This window comes from Malaclemys terrapin, chromosome 3 (assembly GCF_027887155.1).
Source record: "Malaclemys terrapin pileata isolate rMalTer1 chromosome 3, rMalTer1.hap1, whole genome shotgun sequence".
NCBI lineage: Eukaryota > Metazoa > Chordata > Testudines > Emydidae > Malaclemys > Malaclemys terrapin.
This window is the reverse complement of record NC_071507.1, coordinates 168,394,333-168,410,949: the sequence shown is the minus strand read 5'-3', so window position 1 is coordinate 168,410,949 and position 16,617 is coordinate 168,394,333. Positions and strand designations below refer to the sequence as shown.

Below are 16,617 nucleotides of genomic sequence, written 5' to 3'. Positions count from 1 at the left end.
AGATAAACACTCTGGTAAAAGGTACATTTACAAGTTGAGAAAACAAAGGAAAACTAACACGCCTTGCCTGGCTATTTACTTACAAGTTTGAAATAGGAGAGACTTGTTTAGAAAGATGTGGAGAACCTGGATTGATGTCTGGTCCCTCTCAGTCCCGAGAACGAACACACTCCCAAACAAAGAACACAAACAACAGCCTTCCCCCGCCAAGATTTGAAAGTATCTTGTCCCCTTATTGGTCCTTTAGGTCAGATGCCAGCCAGGTTACCTGAGCTTCTTAACCCTTTACAGGGCAAAGGATTTTGGAGTCTCTGGCCAGGAGGGATTTTTATAGTACTGTACACAGGATAGCTATTACCCTTCCCTTTATAGTTATGACACAGTCACACTGATGCAAGCCTATGCCACTTTCTATCTCCCTTCCTCTTTGCTGTATAAGTGGAGTGGAGCTCAATGGACCACATCCGACAGAGGGGGGTTGTGAGAAGGGACAGGCAGCATGTACTTCCTCCCCTGGATAGCCGTCTATCTCCTTCTAAGTTACTGCTATAAAGGCCAGCTGTGTGCAGGTTTGGATATCAAGGGCATGGCCACGGGGCAAGTGGGAATGGGGAAAGTGATGCTTCCCAACTTGTAGCCTTGCAAAGTCATTTGGGAGCTGCCATACTTAATATATCCTACAAAAACTCCCTTTGTGGCTTTTCTAAATCACGAGGGATGGTCTGCCCCTCTGGAATGGCACCAGTCTGTCTGTAACAGGAGTCAACTTAGTGGTGGCTCAAGATCAAAACTGGAGGTAGATCCCCATTGTGACACCCTGAAATCCCCTTATTCACCACTGTTGTATAAGTAGGATATGTTTTGCACAAAGTATGCCTTGTGAGGTATCATTCTAAAAGTCTTGATCTGCTAGACATTAATATCTCATTGGATTGTATATGCTATCGTTGTATGTGAAGTTATGAAGTTTGGCTATGTATGTGTTACTGAAACATGTTGTGAGGTTGAAAACACCCACAAGCAGCCTTTCAGGCACAACAGTAAAAAGGCCAAACAGTGTTAATGGCTTACTAAGGAAATGCACACAGGCACCAGGATTACCCCAGGAACTGCATACAATAGAAACCTCTCAGAGATAGCACTACACAATGGGAACTGTTTGACCTAGGTCACAGTAAAAGAGCTTCCCAGCAAGTGGGAAAAGATATAAAAGGGGGGAATGACATCATGATGGTACCTCACTCTTTCTACAACAACACACCTGGAAACACCTGAGGGGGGAAAAAAAAAAAAAAAGACTGAATTGGGGGAAAATGATGGTCCCACGCTGAAGGGATTTCTAGCCTGTGTATGAAAACCTGGGAAACCCAAACTGCAAAACAAACACAGCTTGTGCCTTAAGAATCTGCCAGCCTGTTTATCACTCAGGGTGAGAATTTTCTAATTAATATCCTATTTATCTAGTATGTTAAACTCAGTTTGCAGTTTTGTTTCTTTACTAGGTAATCTGCTTTGATCTGTTTGCTATCACTTATAATCACTTAAAATCTATCTTTTTGTAGTTAATAAACATATTTTATGTTTTAATCCAAACCAGTGTGCATTTGACTAAGGGGCCTGGGGAAAATCTCAACTTGGTTACCACATTGGTTATTCACATTGGGGGAAAGGCGGACTGGGTATTAAACCCATATACTGGCCAGATTTGAGCAGGGTAGGACGGTACTGCTCTGGGGTCCTAGGCTGGGAGGCTGGTGGTTAGAGAGCCTGCATGTAACTGCAGCTGGGTGTTTCCCTACCTGTGTGAATGCTGGTGAAAGTGCAAGCTTGGAGGGCTTTGCAACTTGTCAAGCAGCACAGCGTGAGAGGGAGCCCAGCTTGGTGGGTCAGAGGGCTCAGTGGTATGCCAGTTCCAGGTGGCACCCTGGGGGAGCTTGTCACACCCATAACTCCCCATGGTTACAAGATGTGCTAATTAACTGCAGACATTGCTGTTGATCTGTTCAGTGAAATGTGGGGTGCCTTCTCTAATATTCTGCAGAGGCTGCGGAGGTGATTGCTGGAATGTGTGTGTCACATCCTCTGGGCGACTAGAGCAGCTGTCTTTGCCTGAATCCTTCCAGACAGAAATTGATTAAAAGAGACACCCTTGAAAACAGCTGGTCAAAATTTCAGATTCTGGATTAAATGCAGATCTGCCACCGAAGCCCTTGAAGCTGCTGACTAGTGCATGGCTGTGCTGTGTTTCCAAACAACATAAACCACCCAGGATACTCTCTCTGACTGGGAAGTTATTGAAATCAGAGCCAGACATCACTTTGGGGGGCAGGGGGAGAGAAATGTCCTTGATTTCCACAACAGCATCTTTAACAATCAAGGTGTCTTTTGCCAAATGATCGAGGCTTTGCGGCTGATGAGCTTTATCCCTGGTCAGCTCCAGGCTCCGGAGGCGAACTGACAACCCGGAGAAGCTGGCCTTGTGAGCTCGCTCTCTGGAAGGAAGGAGCTCCAAAGCTGGGCGCACTCTGGAGCAGACCGGAAGACAGTGGTTTCCCCAGGAATTGAAATTAGGGGGGTGTTCGAATTTACAAGGGGGGGTGTCAGGGCCGATGAGATATATAAAAGAGATATGAATAAAGTAAATGTTTTGTTAGGATAATGCAAATTTAACATAAGGATAATGCAAGTTACACCAAAACCATAACAGGTCTAGATTTCTAAAAATATATATATATATATATATATATATATATATATATATATATATAAAATGTATTTAATTTAAATTGACTTTTGAAAGTAAGCCATCATGGGATAAGAGGGAAGTCCTGTCTTGGATCAGTAACTAGTTAAAGATGGGAAACAAAGGGTAGGAATAAATGGTCAGTTTTCAGAATGGAGAGAGATAAAGAGTGGTATCCCTGATAGGTCGGTACTGTTCAACATATTCATAAATAATCTGGAAAAATGGGTAAGCAGTGAGGTGGCAAAATTTGAAGATGATACAAAACTATTCAAGATAGTTAAGTCCCAAGCAGACTGCAAAGAGTTACAAAGGGATCTCACAAAACTGGGTGACTGGGTAACAAAATGGCAGATGAAATTCAATGTTGATAAATGCAAAGTAATGCACATTGGAAAACAGTCTCAACTATACGTACAAAATGATGGAGTCTGAATTAGCTGTTAACACTCAAGAAAGAGGTCTTGGGGTCATTGTGGATAGTTCTCTGGGAATGGGCAACAGAGGATGGATCACTTGATGATTACCTGTTATTTCATTCCCTCTGAGGCACCTGGCTTTGACCACTGTTGGAAGACAGGATACTGGGCTATATGGACCATTGGTCTGACCCAGTAGGACCATTTTTATGTAAAAATTAATTATAATAATAAAAATGTTTAGTTCAGAAACTCCCCAACATAATGACCTCTCAAGATAGCAACAATGTGAGATAACAACCTTGGCAAATAATGCGTTTTAAAAATCTTGGCCTACTAGGAAACATATTTATATAAGTTTCCATTCCCAGTCACAAATCTAGCATTCTGGAGCAAAGTCACTAAAACATAGTCCACAGGGGCGGCTCCAGGCACCAGTGCAGCAAGGGCATGCCTGGGGCGGCAAGCCGAGGGGGAGGGGGGCGGCGTGCTGGTCGCCGTGAGGGCGGCAGTGAGGCAGCCTTCGGCGGCATGCTGTGGGACGTCTGCCGGTCCCGTGGCTTTGGTGGCAATTTGGTGGCGGGTATGGCGAAGGCATGGGACCGGCAGATCACCCACAGAAAACGCCGCCAAATCCACTTGAGCTGCCTGGCTTCCGTGCTTGGGGCAGCAAAAAACATAGAGCCACCCCGATAGTCCAACAAACAAATGTTTATTTAACATGTCCCTCACTTTTCCCTCCACTGCACCCCACTCACCGGTGTTGTCCTTGGTCAATGGAGACTCAGAGTTCAGAGGTGCTTTCACGTGAGTACACCTCCTAGGTGGGGGGCAAGAAGGCACCTTGCTCATTCCTTCAGCTGCTCACTGTTCGCTCTGGCCACTGCTGTTTGTTGTGCCACCATTCACTCCATCACTCTGTTGCCAATGGCCCTGCACAGTCACCTTCTGCTGCCACCTGCCACTGTGACCTCTGCGAGTTGGTCTCTTGAGGTTCCACCCAGCTCTCAGTGATTTCAGCTGAGCTCTCAGTGGGGGAACCTCGCTGCTAGTGCAGTCTGGGCTGTCTCTTCCACAGAAACACTGTCCCACAGCAGGACTAAGCACTTAGACCTGATTATCAGTGATTTCAGCTGCAGTGGTCACTTAACAGAACTAACTAAAGTCTATCTATGGAGCCTAATCAGCTCTGTCTTTAAACAGTGGAGAGGGACAGGTCCCCACCCTCTCTCTTGATGTCCTCAATCAGCACAGGCTAAGTACAGTTCTACTGCCCTTTACTCATACAATAAGAACAACAACATTTCATTCCCCTCAGGTATTCAAGTGATTTGTAACCCAACCCCAGCCAAAATCGATCACTTGGGCAACACAGCTCTGTTTGCTGGATACCTAGGTAGATTAGGTGTGAATGTAAATACAATCTGGTCCTGAAGTCTTTCCCCCCAGCCCCAGCTCATCACTAGCTGTCATGGAGAGCTCATTTAGACTTTGCTTACAAATCATCATTTGAAATTATTAGGTTGGCCAACATCACCGAAATGAATGCACTGACATTGTCATAAAAAACAACAGCTGTATAAGGAAGCTAGTCTATGTTCATACTTTTCAAATCTATTATACTTTTTCAGATACACATATTTTATCATACACTGTATATGTTTTTAAAGTGTGTCTTAAAGTTTCAATTTCCATTCAAATTTCCAAACAGTCACTAAATTGGCATGTAACTAGTTCACAAAACTGGTGGGGGGTGTTGGGGAAATTCAGGGGGGGCGGTGTAGGGAAATCACTGCCTAGAGATGTTGACAGCTCCCTCCCTGCCCAGCTGTGCATAGAGGAGCAATTAGGCAGGTCACGTGCCCCGGCAGGAATGTGGTGTCTGTAGCGTTTGCGGAGGGAGAGAGAAAGGCCGGTCTGTAGCCTTCCCCTCCCATTCCAGCTGCAGCACAGAGACTGGCAGGAGAAGGAGCCAACAGGCCGGCAGAAGTGCTCCCGGACCCGCCAATCGTTGGGAGGCTAGTCCCAGGATTCCACACCGGGGTGGGCTGTGCTGCGCTGTAAGAAATTTGATATATTTTAAAAAGGGGCGAGCGAGACAATTGATCCTGCAACTGCAGCAGTGAGGAGGAGGCTGCGGCAGCTCCAAAGGTGACAGGAAACGGGTGAATTTCAAAATAAGCAGCAGCTCTCTCAGTGCGTGTCGAATGGTGAGTGCTGCCTGGGACCAGCTCTCTTAGTGTGGGTGGGCATCTCTGGGGAAGCAGCTCTGTATGCCGGGAGGGGGGTGGGTGTAAGATTGGGGCGGGGGGAGAAAGTTTAGTGACGTGTCTGAACAGGGACACTAACTTATTTTGTGGACAGGATGGCATCCCCTTGCAGATGGATGTCTGAGGTCCTTCCTCCCACTCCAACGACACATATACTCTCTCCCCTTGCGTGGAAAAGTTTAAACCTTCTTATAATCGAAGCCTTACCCTTGCGTTGCTTCGTGGATAAGTGAATGTGTCTTAAATCATGGCTTGTGGGCCTGTGTCGCCTCTTTTGGATTATAAAATAACTGGGACTGAGTTGCCTTCAGGATGGGCACACGCAAGAAAACCAAACTAAAAACACATTGCACGTTAGTGTTCTTTTGCTCTCATCAGTTCTGTTTAAAAAAAATGACATGAACACGTCCTGCTTTGTCTCAGTGCAGGGTGTTTTGTATATTTCATTTCTAGCAAATCATCATCTGCTTTGTTTTTGTTGACTTTTTTTTGACTATGTAAATAAACAGTGCTTCTCTGACACTGGAGTGCTGGGGATACCCTACTAAATTAAGCCTTTAGAGAAGAACGATCACTTTTTTCTGTAGAAATGAAAAACCCAGCCCTTTTGAAATCAGGTTGAAGATTTTTTTTCCCCCTTTTAATAAACTTTCTCCGAGAGAAAGTACTTGTGAGCTGTAGGATGATTGGCAGACAGGTGGCTGCTCAGAGACCCCCATATCTTTCAACTGAGACTTTTCTCCATTTGGGAGTTAAACTTTTTTCATGCAGTTTCAAAGACTGCTCATTTATGTTTTAGCACCTTTTTTTCTTTTGTACATTTTTAAAAGGTCAAGCACATTGGGCCAGAGGACATTTTCATGTCCCTAAAATTGTAGTTTCTGCCAATTTCTTATTTTGTGCTTAAAATTTCAAGTGAGCTAGAATTCATGTGTACCCCAGTTGACTTATGGTGTAAAATAATCGCGAAGTACTTGCAAATCTTCTGGGTTGTGGACAGTTGGGTTAAAGTTATTTCTAAAAAAAAAATTCACCAGTGCGTGTGAAGGAGTAGGAGAAAACTTGTTTGTATCGTTGCTTTCTTGTATTTGTTTCTATTAGGGCATGTTTTACCTGCATAAAGATTGCTTCATTACAAAAATAAGTGAGCAATGATGGCATGTACTACTTTTCTAGACTAGCAATATTTCTGATGTACGATAAGAACACACAAGAAACTATTTTCACTGGTTTTCAGCTGTAAGGTAGCAAGTGCTCAAGATGCAGTTAAATGTGTATGCTTAGATTTATTAGCAAAAATATATATATTCTCCAACTTTGGGGTTCTGCCCAGTTTTCAGATTGGCACCTGGGAGTGATTAGTAAAAAATAAAAATAATTTCAAGGATATTGTATCACTTTAGGCTCACTCTTTTTATTTAACAGTTTACTTGTCCAATGCTGGCTTTTTGATAGGCAATTAAAATCAATGAAGTTCTGTAAAACTAATGAAAAATATGAATAGTTATAGTATGGTCAAACAATTCCTTCCATATACAGTATATAAGAGAGACAAGATAGATGATATGAGAAAGTATTTCCTCCTGGGACCAACATGGCTACAACACGGCAACACATAATATATAATCAATATTTCCCTTGATTTCTTTGTAGCTGAAATTTTTGGATACAGAAACAATGCCATAGTGTGTGTGATAGAAGATGCCTTGCTCTTTCAGTATTAGATCAGACTATGATCCATCTAATTCAATATGGTGACTTCAGCCGTGGCCAGTACCACATGCTTGGGAATAGACAATTAGGGAATAACTTGCCCATAGGAAAAGTTTCTTTTCTGGTACTTGGCTTGGGTCCTGAGGTATGAGTCTTTATATCCTTCATAAATTTACCTCAGTACAACTGTGGATGTTTTTATTCAGTACTACTTATGAATCCTACTAAAGATCTTGGCCACAGTATCTGTGGCAGAAAGCTCCAGAGGTGAATCAAGCTAGGTATAAAAATGTATTTCCTTTTACCTGTTTTAAATTTGATGCTTCTTAATTTCACTGTTATACTAAAAAATGATTTTTTCCCTCTTCTGGTCTAAATCCATTTTTATTAATGGAATAGGAAAATGTCATAACTATAAGCCTCTTATTCTTGTAAAGAAATGGGATATTTTCCCAGAAGCCTCTCTTGTCTTTAGTAAACCCTGATGAACCATGCTTTCTGCAGTAAACCCAAAGTCCTGCATTTTCCATTTTGGAGACCTAGTATATGTATTTCCGGCCTGATCCTGAGAGGTGCTGAGTACCTACAATTGCCATTGCAGTCAGCCACTTCTAGGAGAGTTGTGGTCATTCAGCTGCTATCTCCTCTGCATCAAGCCCTTCATTCTTTTCACTTGGGTGATCTGTTTGATCTTCGCTTTGATTATATGACTTCAGGCATTGTTCAGTTTAATGCATCTTATCCCATTCCACCCCCCAGGCTCAGTAGCCCATGAACTGTTCACATGTATAGCTGGTCAAGGACAGTAGTTCTTTAGACACCAACTTGACATTTGATATTTGTGAAAGTTGTACGCCAGGAGTTTAATGTTTTAAAAGTAGAGGTTAGCACAGCAGTACAACACGCTTTTTTTCTGTAAGAAAATATCTATGGATATTATCTTTTTCATATCTGTACGCACAATATATAGCTTATTTAAAAAAAAAAAAAAGTGTCTGTAATTGAATTCCAAATTACCTTTGACATCTTAAATGGCACCTTGGTTCCTTCTCTACAGTTCCTTGGTAGAACTAGAGGTATTCTATTTAAATGTTTTACCGGTAATCTTGCTAATTGTTTCACTAATCAAAAATGTGTAAAGCAATCCCTAGTATAATTATATCATTAACCCTTAAAGCAAAAGAATAGCTTCTGAATGAAGGCTATCTGCTGCGATGAAATAGTTATTATTTCAGTGGAGGGATTCCAAGGTTTAAAATAAAAACTGAGCAGAGTTATAGCCTGCATTTGTATCATACCCAAATGTTGGGATTTCCTTAAGATGTAAAGGAGGAGAGGGGAAAACTAGCAAATGGAATGAGCAGCCCAGCTATGGAAAGGAAGGTAGTTTTAAAAAAATGCTTTGTTTTAGTCTTATAAAATAATGTAGAGCTTGATCCTGCAAGGTGCTGAGTGCCCCCTGCAATATGCTACATGACCTCAACTTCCATTAAAACCAATGTAAGTTATGGGTACCCAATGCCTCTGCTATCCACAATTCTACTCTAAGCTGCAAAGATCAGGCTACCCCATTCACCTCCTCTCCACAAGCAATATACTTACTTTCTTGAGATGGGTCTGAGATTCTACCACCCAATAACCAGGTAGCTACCTGGACCTCTCTCACTTTACAAATACCCCAAAGTAACTCTCCGGGAAGCTGATTAGAGACTCTGTGACCTAGAGGAGCTGACACATACATCCATTATATTACATTCTCATGGTTAATAATTTTTAAAAATAGAAAAGAGGCCAAATTCTTAACTGGTGTAAATCAGTGAAGCCTCATTTACTTCAATGACACTGTGTCAATTAACACCAGCTGAAGAGCAGGCCCAATAGTTTAAATACTTATCCTAGACCTGTGTCTGTTACAAGGAAAAATAACAAGGAGTCCTTGTGGCACCTTAGACTAACAAATGTATCTGGGCATAAGCTTTCATGGGCTAAAACCCACTTCATCAGATGCATGGAGTGGAAAATACAGAGGCAGGTATAAATGCACAGCACATAAAAAGATGGGAGTTGCCTTACCAAGTGTGGGGTCAGTGCTAACGTGCCAATTCAATTAAGTTGGAAGTGGGCTATTCTCAACAGTTGACAAGAAGGGGTGAATACCAGGGAGGAAAAATCACTTTTGTAGTGCTAATGAGGCCTATGTAATCAAGGTGGCCCATTTCAAACAGTTGACAAGAAGGTGGGAGTATTAGCAGGGAGAAATTAGTTTTTTGTAGTGATCCATCCACTCCCACTCTTTATTCAGGACTAATTTGATGGTGTCCATTTTGCAAATTAATTCCAGTTTTACAGTTTCTCATTGGAGTCTGGTTTTTTTGAAGTGATTTTTTTTTCCTTCCAAAGACACCCAACATGACAAACTTTGCATCGGGTACCACACAATCATTTTACAAGGATGAACATGGGGGTGCTAGGTGTTCCCCCTCCCCAGGTACAGAGCATCGCAAGGTGTCAGTAGAGGAGATTTTGGAACAAATTGATAAACTAAACAGTAATAAGTCACCCGGACCAGATGGTATTCACCCAAGAGTTCTGAAGGAACTCAAATGTGAAATTGCAAAACGACTAACTGTAGTCTGTAACCTATCATTTAAATCAGCCAATTTTTAAAAAGGGCTCCAGAGGTGATCCCAGCAATTACAGTATCAAAACAAATGGTTGAAACTATCATCAAGAACAAAATTGTCAGACACATAGATGAACATAATTTGTTGGGGCAGAGTCAACATGGTTGTTGTAAAGGGAAATCATGCCTCACCAATCTGCTAGAATTCTTTGAGGGGGTCAAAAAGCATGTGGACAAGGGGTTTCAGTATCGTTGGTCTGACCCAGTATGGCCGTTCTTATGTTCTAATCAGAAATGGAATGCTTATGCTCTGCCCCTGTTTAGGAAATCCTTAACCAAAGTAGAAAAGATTCTACTAGAGCAGAGGTAGGCAAACTATGGCCCACAGGCCACATCCAGCCTGCAGGACCGTCCTGCCCAGCCCCTGAGCTCCTGGCCTGGGAGGCAAGCCCCCGGCTCCTCCCTCGCTGTTCCCTCTCCCCCCGCAGGGGGTTGAATGGGGGCAGGGATCCCGGGGGGCAGTCAGGAAGGAGGGGAGGTTGGATGGGGTGGTGGGGGCAGTCAGGGGCAGGGGTTCCAGGGGAAGTCGGGACAGGGAGAAGGGGTGGTTGGCTGGGGCAGGGGTACCGGAGGGGCCATCAGGAATGAGAGGAGGGGTTGGATGGGGTGGTGGGGGTCCAGGGACGGTCAGGGAGCAGGAGTATGTGGATGGGGCAGGTGGTCTGGGGGGTTGTCAGGGAACGGGGGGGGGGGTTGGATGGGGCAGGAGTCCTGGGGGGACAGATAGGAGGTGGGGGCTAGGGCACAACTCCCTCCCCTAACCGGCCCTCCATACAATTTACGAAACCCAATGCGGCCTTCAGGCCAAAAAGTTCGCCCGCCCCTGTACTAGAGCATGTTATCAGGCTAAATGATGCAGCTTTTCAGCCTTGGCACATCACCAACAACATTTGCTTGATACTGTGGGCATTCCAGTTATCCTAGACTATCTTGTCTCCTTAAAGACCTGGCCCTTCACTGGGGTACACCTAGCAGCGATTAGTGCCTTCCTCCCTCTGGTGGAGGGACATTCTATCTTTAACACTCCCGGCTACTGTGTGATTTATGAAGGGCTTGATCGGGACGTTTCCACCCAGCATTAAACCTATCCCTCAAAGGGACATTAAGCTTGTTCTGTCAACACTCGCAGGTTCACTCTTGGAACCTGTGGCAACATGCGCTATGACCCACTTGTCTATAAAGGTGGCATTCTTAGTAGGGATGTAAAATGTTAACCAATAAGCCATGGGTCCTGGCCGCCACCCCGCCCCTGGGGTCTCGGTTGCCGGCCCCGCATGCCACGGGTTCTGGCTACCAGCCCCACACAGAGCCCGGTCATGGGGCCGGTAGCCAGAACCCGTGGCATGCGGGGCCGGCAGCCGGGATCCTGGGCACATAGGGAGGCAGCGGAGCCTAACAGTTAAACGTTTAACCAGTAAGATTTTAATAGTTTAAACATTTACTTTTTTAAAACATTATTTACATCCCTAGTTCTTAGTGGCCATTGCTTTGGCCAGAAGGGTCAGTGAGCTAAGAGCCATGATGACAGACCCTCCTTTTACAGTATTTCACAGAGAAGGTCTCCCCTTGGTTACATCCCAAATTCCTCCTCAAGATTGTCAAGTATCAGGGGGTAGCCGTGTTAGTCTGTATCTACAAAAACAACAAGGAGTCTGGTGGCACCTTAAAGACTAACAGATTTATTTGGGCATAAGCTTTCGTGAGTAAAAACCTCACTTCTTCGGATGCATAGAGTGAAAGCTCCTCAAGATTGTTTGAGTTCCATATCAATCAATCAATACACTTGCCTCTGTTTTTGCCAAAACCCCATGCTTCTTCTGAAGACAAGAGACTTCATTCCCTTGATGTCAGGTGCATTCTACCTGCAAAAAACCAATCCCATTAAAAAAATTTCTGAGACTCCTTGTTGCTGTAGCAGAAAGAGTGCATGGGTAAGCCATATCCTCACAGAGATTTTAGTGGGTTTTGGGATGCATCTTAGAATGCTGCAAAATAGCAAAAATTCCTCCTCATGCGGGTTTTACAGCTTACTCCACACAAACACAAATGGCCTTTTAGGACTTTCCACTGCAGGACATTTGCAGTGCAGTAACTTGGAGCTCTGTCCACACGTTTGCGACATGCTATGCGCTACAATGGCAGATGCAACCTTAGGAACAGCAGTACTACAAGCATCTCTGCTATCAGGTTCCTTGCACTCTCCTCCAGTCTGACTACTGCTTGCCAGTCACCCACATGGGGAATACACATAAGGACCATCACTCGAGGAAATGGAGGTTACTTACTGTAACTAGATGTTTTTCGAGATGTGTTCCATATCCGTATTCCACTACCTGCCTTTCTTTCCCTCCGCTGTGGATCCTGTTGGATTGCAGTAAGAAGAGCAACAGGAGAGACGTTGACCCACACTGCCTCTTATACCCGCAGTTGAGACCACAAAGGAAGCTACTGCACATGTATGAGTCAACAGACACTGCTTTGAACAATTTCTGGATTCAGGTGCATGGAGCACACAGACACTCATGTATGGTCCCTATCTGTGTTCCGCACATCTCAAAGAACTTCCAGTTACAGTAAGTAACCTCTATTTATTTTGTTACCAAAACCCATGTATATTTGTTTTCCTGCTGCTTGTCAATTAATAAGGATTGTGCTAGATATACAGCTTATTTTAATAAGATCAAAGTTATGGAGGTAGTATAGGGTTTCTCAATTTTTTTTCTTAGTGTGGACCTCATATAGACCGAGAGATTGTCTTGTGGATGTCTTCCTCTCCCATTCCTATTAACAGAACATCCCTGTTGTAACTATAATTGCTTTAATGGAAAATTAATATTGAGAAAGTGCTTAATGCATCCTAACTGTATGTTAATGTAATTTAGAGGGTGTAAAAAGGAGGAAAGCCATCTTTTCGTGGACCACCGGCAAATGGCTGGAAGATCACCAGTAGTTCACAGACCACAGCTTGAGAATCACTAATATAATGTACAGACATATTGTGGTAATTATGTTCTTCATACATGATGAGGAAAGGAGATGCATTAGTCAGTTTAGGGAAAAATTCCCTTCTCAGATCTATATAATGGATCAGGACTCTAATATTCTGCTCTCTCTCCATGTGTAGAACCCCTTGTGATATCAGTAGGAAATTCCTGTCTGGAGAGAGAGCAGAATCTTGGAGTCAAGATCTATAATGTGTCTCTGAGAGGAGAATTTTGCCCTTAGTTTCTATCCAAAATTAAACCAATTACACATTTTCTTAGAAGAAGAAATCTTGACATGATTAGAAAAAAAGACTTAGTGAATGGTATTTTTGAATCTGAGGATGTGTAAGCATGACTAGTAGTGGTTTTTTTTTTTTTTTTAAATTAAAGAATATGAATGTTGCTAATCGGGGAAATGCAAGATGTTTTTGCTGGCTTTCTCAGTTCCAAATAAGAACATGCATTCATTTTTTTTTCTTAATTGCATGAATCAGCAAAACAGTGGGAAGCAATGCATAACGTTGATTCATTTCCTACACATTAGCTGCTCAAACATGAAAACTGAAGCTGAATGTCTTGTGTGGGCAAATAGTTAACCAGACCAAAAGAAATTGTTTTATTGAAGTGGTAGTGAATAGTAGTCATATTTTTGGAAAATCTGCTTCAGTGACTTACTGCATTGCACAATACTTGGAACTAAATTCTGAATGCGTGCTATTAGGTTCCAAGTTTAATCTTAAACTTTCACCCTGGTTTCTATTCTCTACTCTCTTTTGGAAAGACTGTTCAAAGAAAATAAAAAAGTTAAGTTGAAATTTTCTAGTTAAGAAAATAGACTATAAAGTCTCTATTACCATATTTTCTTTCATCCTTCTCTTATCTAATTAAACGTGGATAATGCATCCATAGATCTCAAAATGCTTTACAAGGGAGGATAAACATTATTATCTAATTTTACAGAAGGGGAAATAAGGCATATGAAACAAGCTGTTGACCTAGCCAAAGATAGAGTATGGATGTTCTCTTTCTCTCTCTCTCTCTCTCTCTCTCTCAGGCCAGACTTAATTGTGAGCTTTCAACTTTGTAGTTTACGTACTTTTGGGTGCTCAATTTCTCAACCTTAGTATTACGTGAAAGCTTTTTTTTTTTTTGCATTTACTATTACATTTTATTTAATTGTTCTTGCTGCAAACCAGTTGATCACACAACCTGTGGTTCAAATAAAATCCTATTGGCATTGGTGACTGTACTTTAAGAATAGAATAATAGATGTCGACATGGAAAAGACTCTACCCAATCATTGGGTCCATCTGCATGTAAATTAAGAAGTGAAGATTTTTGGTATCAGGGTTAGGCGCAGAAGTCCCAATATTTTTAAATAGTATTTGTAAAGCTTTTTGAAGATGCAATATACTGTATGCTAGTATTTGTATTGGCAGTAGTAGTATTGTTGTTTCCTTTTTTGTGTTTTTCCTTGCTTTAGTTATAGTTTTTTGTAGAAAAACAATGGCTGCATTACTACAATATTTCTGATTTGTTTGGATAACATTTCAATATTGCATATAATTGGGTGAATGCAATTATTGATAATTTTCTGGAATCCACATTCCAATTCTGTTTGTGGGACTAAGTTGCAAAAGCACTTTCCTGTTTATTTCAAATTCTTTGTTAGTTAGAGATATGGAGAATGAGAGATTTTATTTATTATGTTCTTAGTGATCTGTGTGTGTTTTAAATGAGGCTGCTGAAAATATTGAACTATGTAATTTTCAGATATAGTCAACATTACTTTTCCTGACAGGAAACAAGGCAATTAATTTTTCCAAAGGTGATCAGATCCAAAAGAACGGTAAATATTTACATTAACTGCCTTAGGTTGGATCCTGATCTGCTAAAATGAATGGGAGTAGAATTAGGCCCTTGGTGAATTCAGTGAATCATTTTCTCTTTTTATCAGAAATAGCCAGGTGAAAGCTCCATACATATATTAGAAGATAATTCATTCTTGCTTTATAAAAGTCAGTGACTCATATTGACTTGAATGGGAGGTTGGAGCAAGCCATTAATTATTTTCCTTTTGTTTTTTAAAAAAAATAAGTAAACTGCATGGGGTGTGTATGTATGTATAATTATTTATTTCATTTTGTTTTATTCTGGAAGCCTAGTTTAATTCTGGAGTCAGTGGGTGATTTTGCTGGGGAAGTAGAATTGTTCTCAAAACAGAACTTTTTCTTTCTCTCACAGCAATCGTAAGTCACTATTGAAAAAGCAGAAAACGCTAGTGTTAATTTTGGTTCTGATGTGGTTTTTATACTAATAAAAATAAGTTTTGCTTTATCGTGGCTTCTTAATATGTATGCAGTCAAATAGTGCATAGATCTGCATTGTGATTGAATGTTTTGTGCGGTGTGAAGCATTCTTCTGACCTAATTAAGAATGTAAATCTTTACTAGAACAGTTTAGTTACTTTGATATCAAAGTACTGAGAGCAAGAGCATTTGGAGGATGAAAAACATTGAATACATTTGGAAAATCTATATTTTTCCAAATAATCGTCATTTGAAACAGACATAAAGTTATTGACTCTTCCTCATGAGTTTTCAGACTTTTGTTTCCAGCTAAATTGAGAATAAATACAAATAGTAAATAATTATAAGAGAAGATTTAGTGTATCGAGGTAACACCTAGAAGTCCCAGTCATGTTCCTTATTGCACTGAGTTCTGTAGAAGCAGAGGGGGGAAAAAACATGGTCCCTGCCTCCAAGAGCTTCTGATCTAAGTTTGCTCTTTTTTACCTTCCATGGTGCCAAGAGTGTTTCTTTGTTTTTTGGATTTTTTGTTTTGTTTTGTTTCTGTTAGGCAGATAAATAGTTATCTGTGCTATTTTAAATACTAATATGGTCACCATCACCATAATGTCCGAATACCTCACAATCTTTAATCGTTATCCTCATGACACCCCTCTGAGGTAGAACCCAATTCGATCAAGTCCTAGGTCAGTGCCTTAACCATTGAACCATCCTCTCTCCTCTGGTAGAAAGTAGAGAATTAAGTGTGGGGGAGGGATGATGGTAACCAGGATGACTCGATTTAGTTTTTTCAGGAACATGAATTATACTTATCTAAGGTTCAAATTCTGCTGCTGCTGTTGATGCTGAGTAGTGCCTTATTTCTGAGGCCGCATGACCTAGTGGATAGAGCATCACACTGGTCCTCAGAGTTCTAGTTCAGGCTTTGCCTCCAGTCTGTTGTATGACCTTAAGCAAGTCACTTCTTCACTCCGTGCCTCTGCTTTCCCATCTGTAAATTGGGGATAATGATAGTGATCTCTCTTGGCACCTAGGGATGAAAAGTGCTATATAAGAGCTTATTATTTTATTTATTTCTTATAAATAGTCCCACTGAAATCAATGAGGCCATTCACAAAAGGCCAGACTTCAGCCCATCTTTTCTGCCAACACAAGGCGGTAAGGAGATATAAATACCCCATAATCCACAGCACTTCCTACCCCCCTCATGGGTAGCGCTGTATGAGGGATAGCAGTGACCATGGGATTGTTCCAGTCTCTCCTACATAGGTGAACAGGGAATGGGCGGAGCCTTAGATCCTCTCCTTTTTTCCCCAACATATGGGCCATCACATGAGCTGAAGTACTGAGGAAGATAATCTGCAACAGGCACAGGGCCGCTGTGGATAATATCCTCCACTGGAGGAAGAAACAAACTGTGAATCTGAGCCTCAGTCTGGTTCTCAGTCCACTCCTTGGACAGAAAAAATCTGCATTGCCCGTTGCTCAGTGCTTGT

General features: G+C 41.9%; 1 protein-coding gene across 4 annotated transcripts in view; it reads left to right on the top strand.

Annotated features, from left to right (window-relative positions):
• The first annotated feature begins 5,229 nt into the window (after window positions 1-5,229).
• Window positions 5,230-16,617, top strand: part of ARHGEF10 (Rho guanine nucleotide exchange factor 10) — a 166,557-nt gene continuing 155,169 nt past the window's right edge. For 2 of the 4 annotated variants that reach the window (XM_054023863.1, XM_054023861.1), the window contains exon 1: window positions 5,230-5,372. The gene's annotated coding sequence lies outside the window, so the exon portion shown is untranslated. Of the gene's footprint in view, window positions 5,373-12,337; window positions 12,402-16,617 lie in introns of those variants that run through there. The other 2 variants (XM_054023864.1, XM_054023862.1) reach the window with 2 other exon arrangements.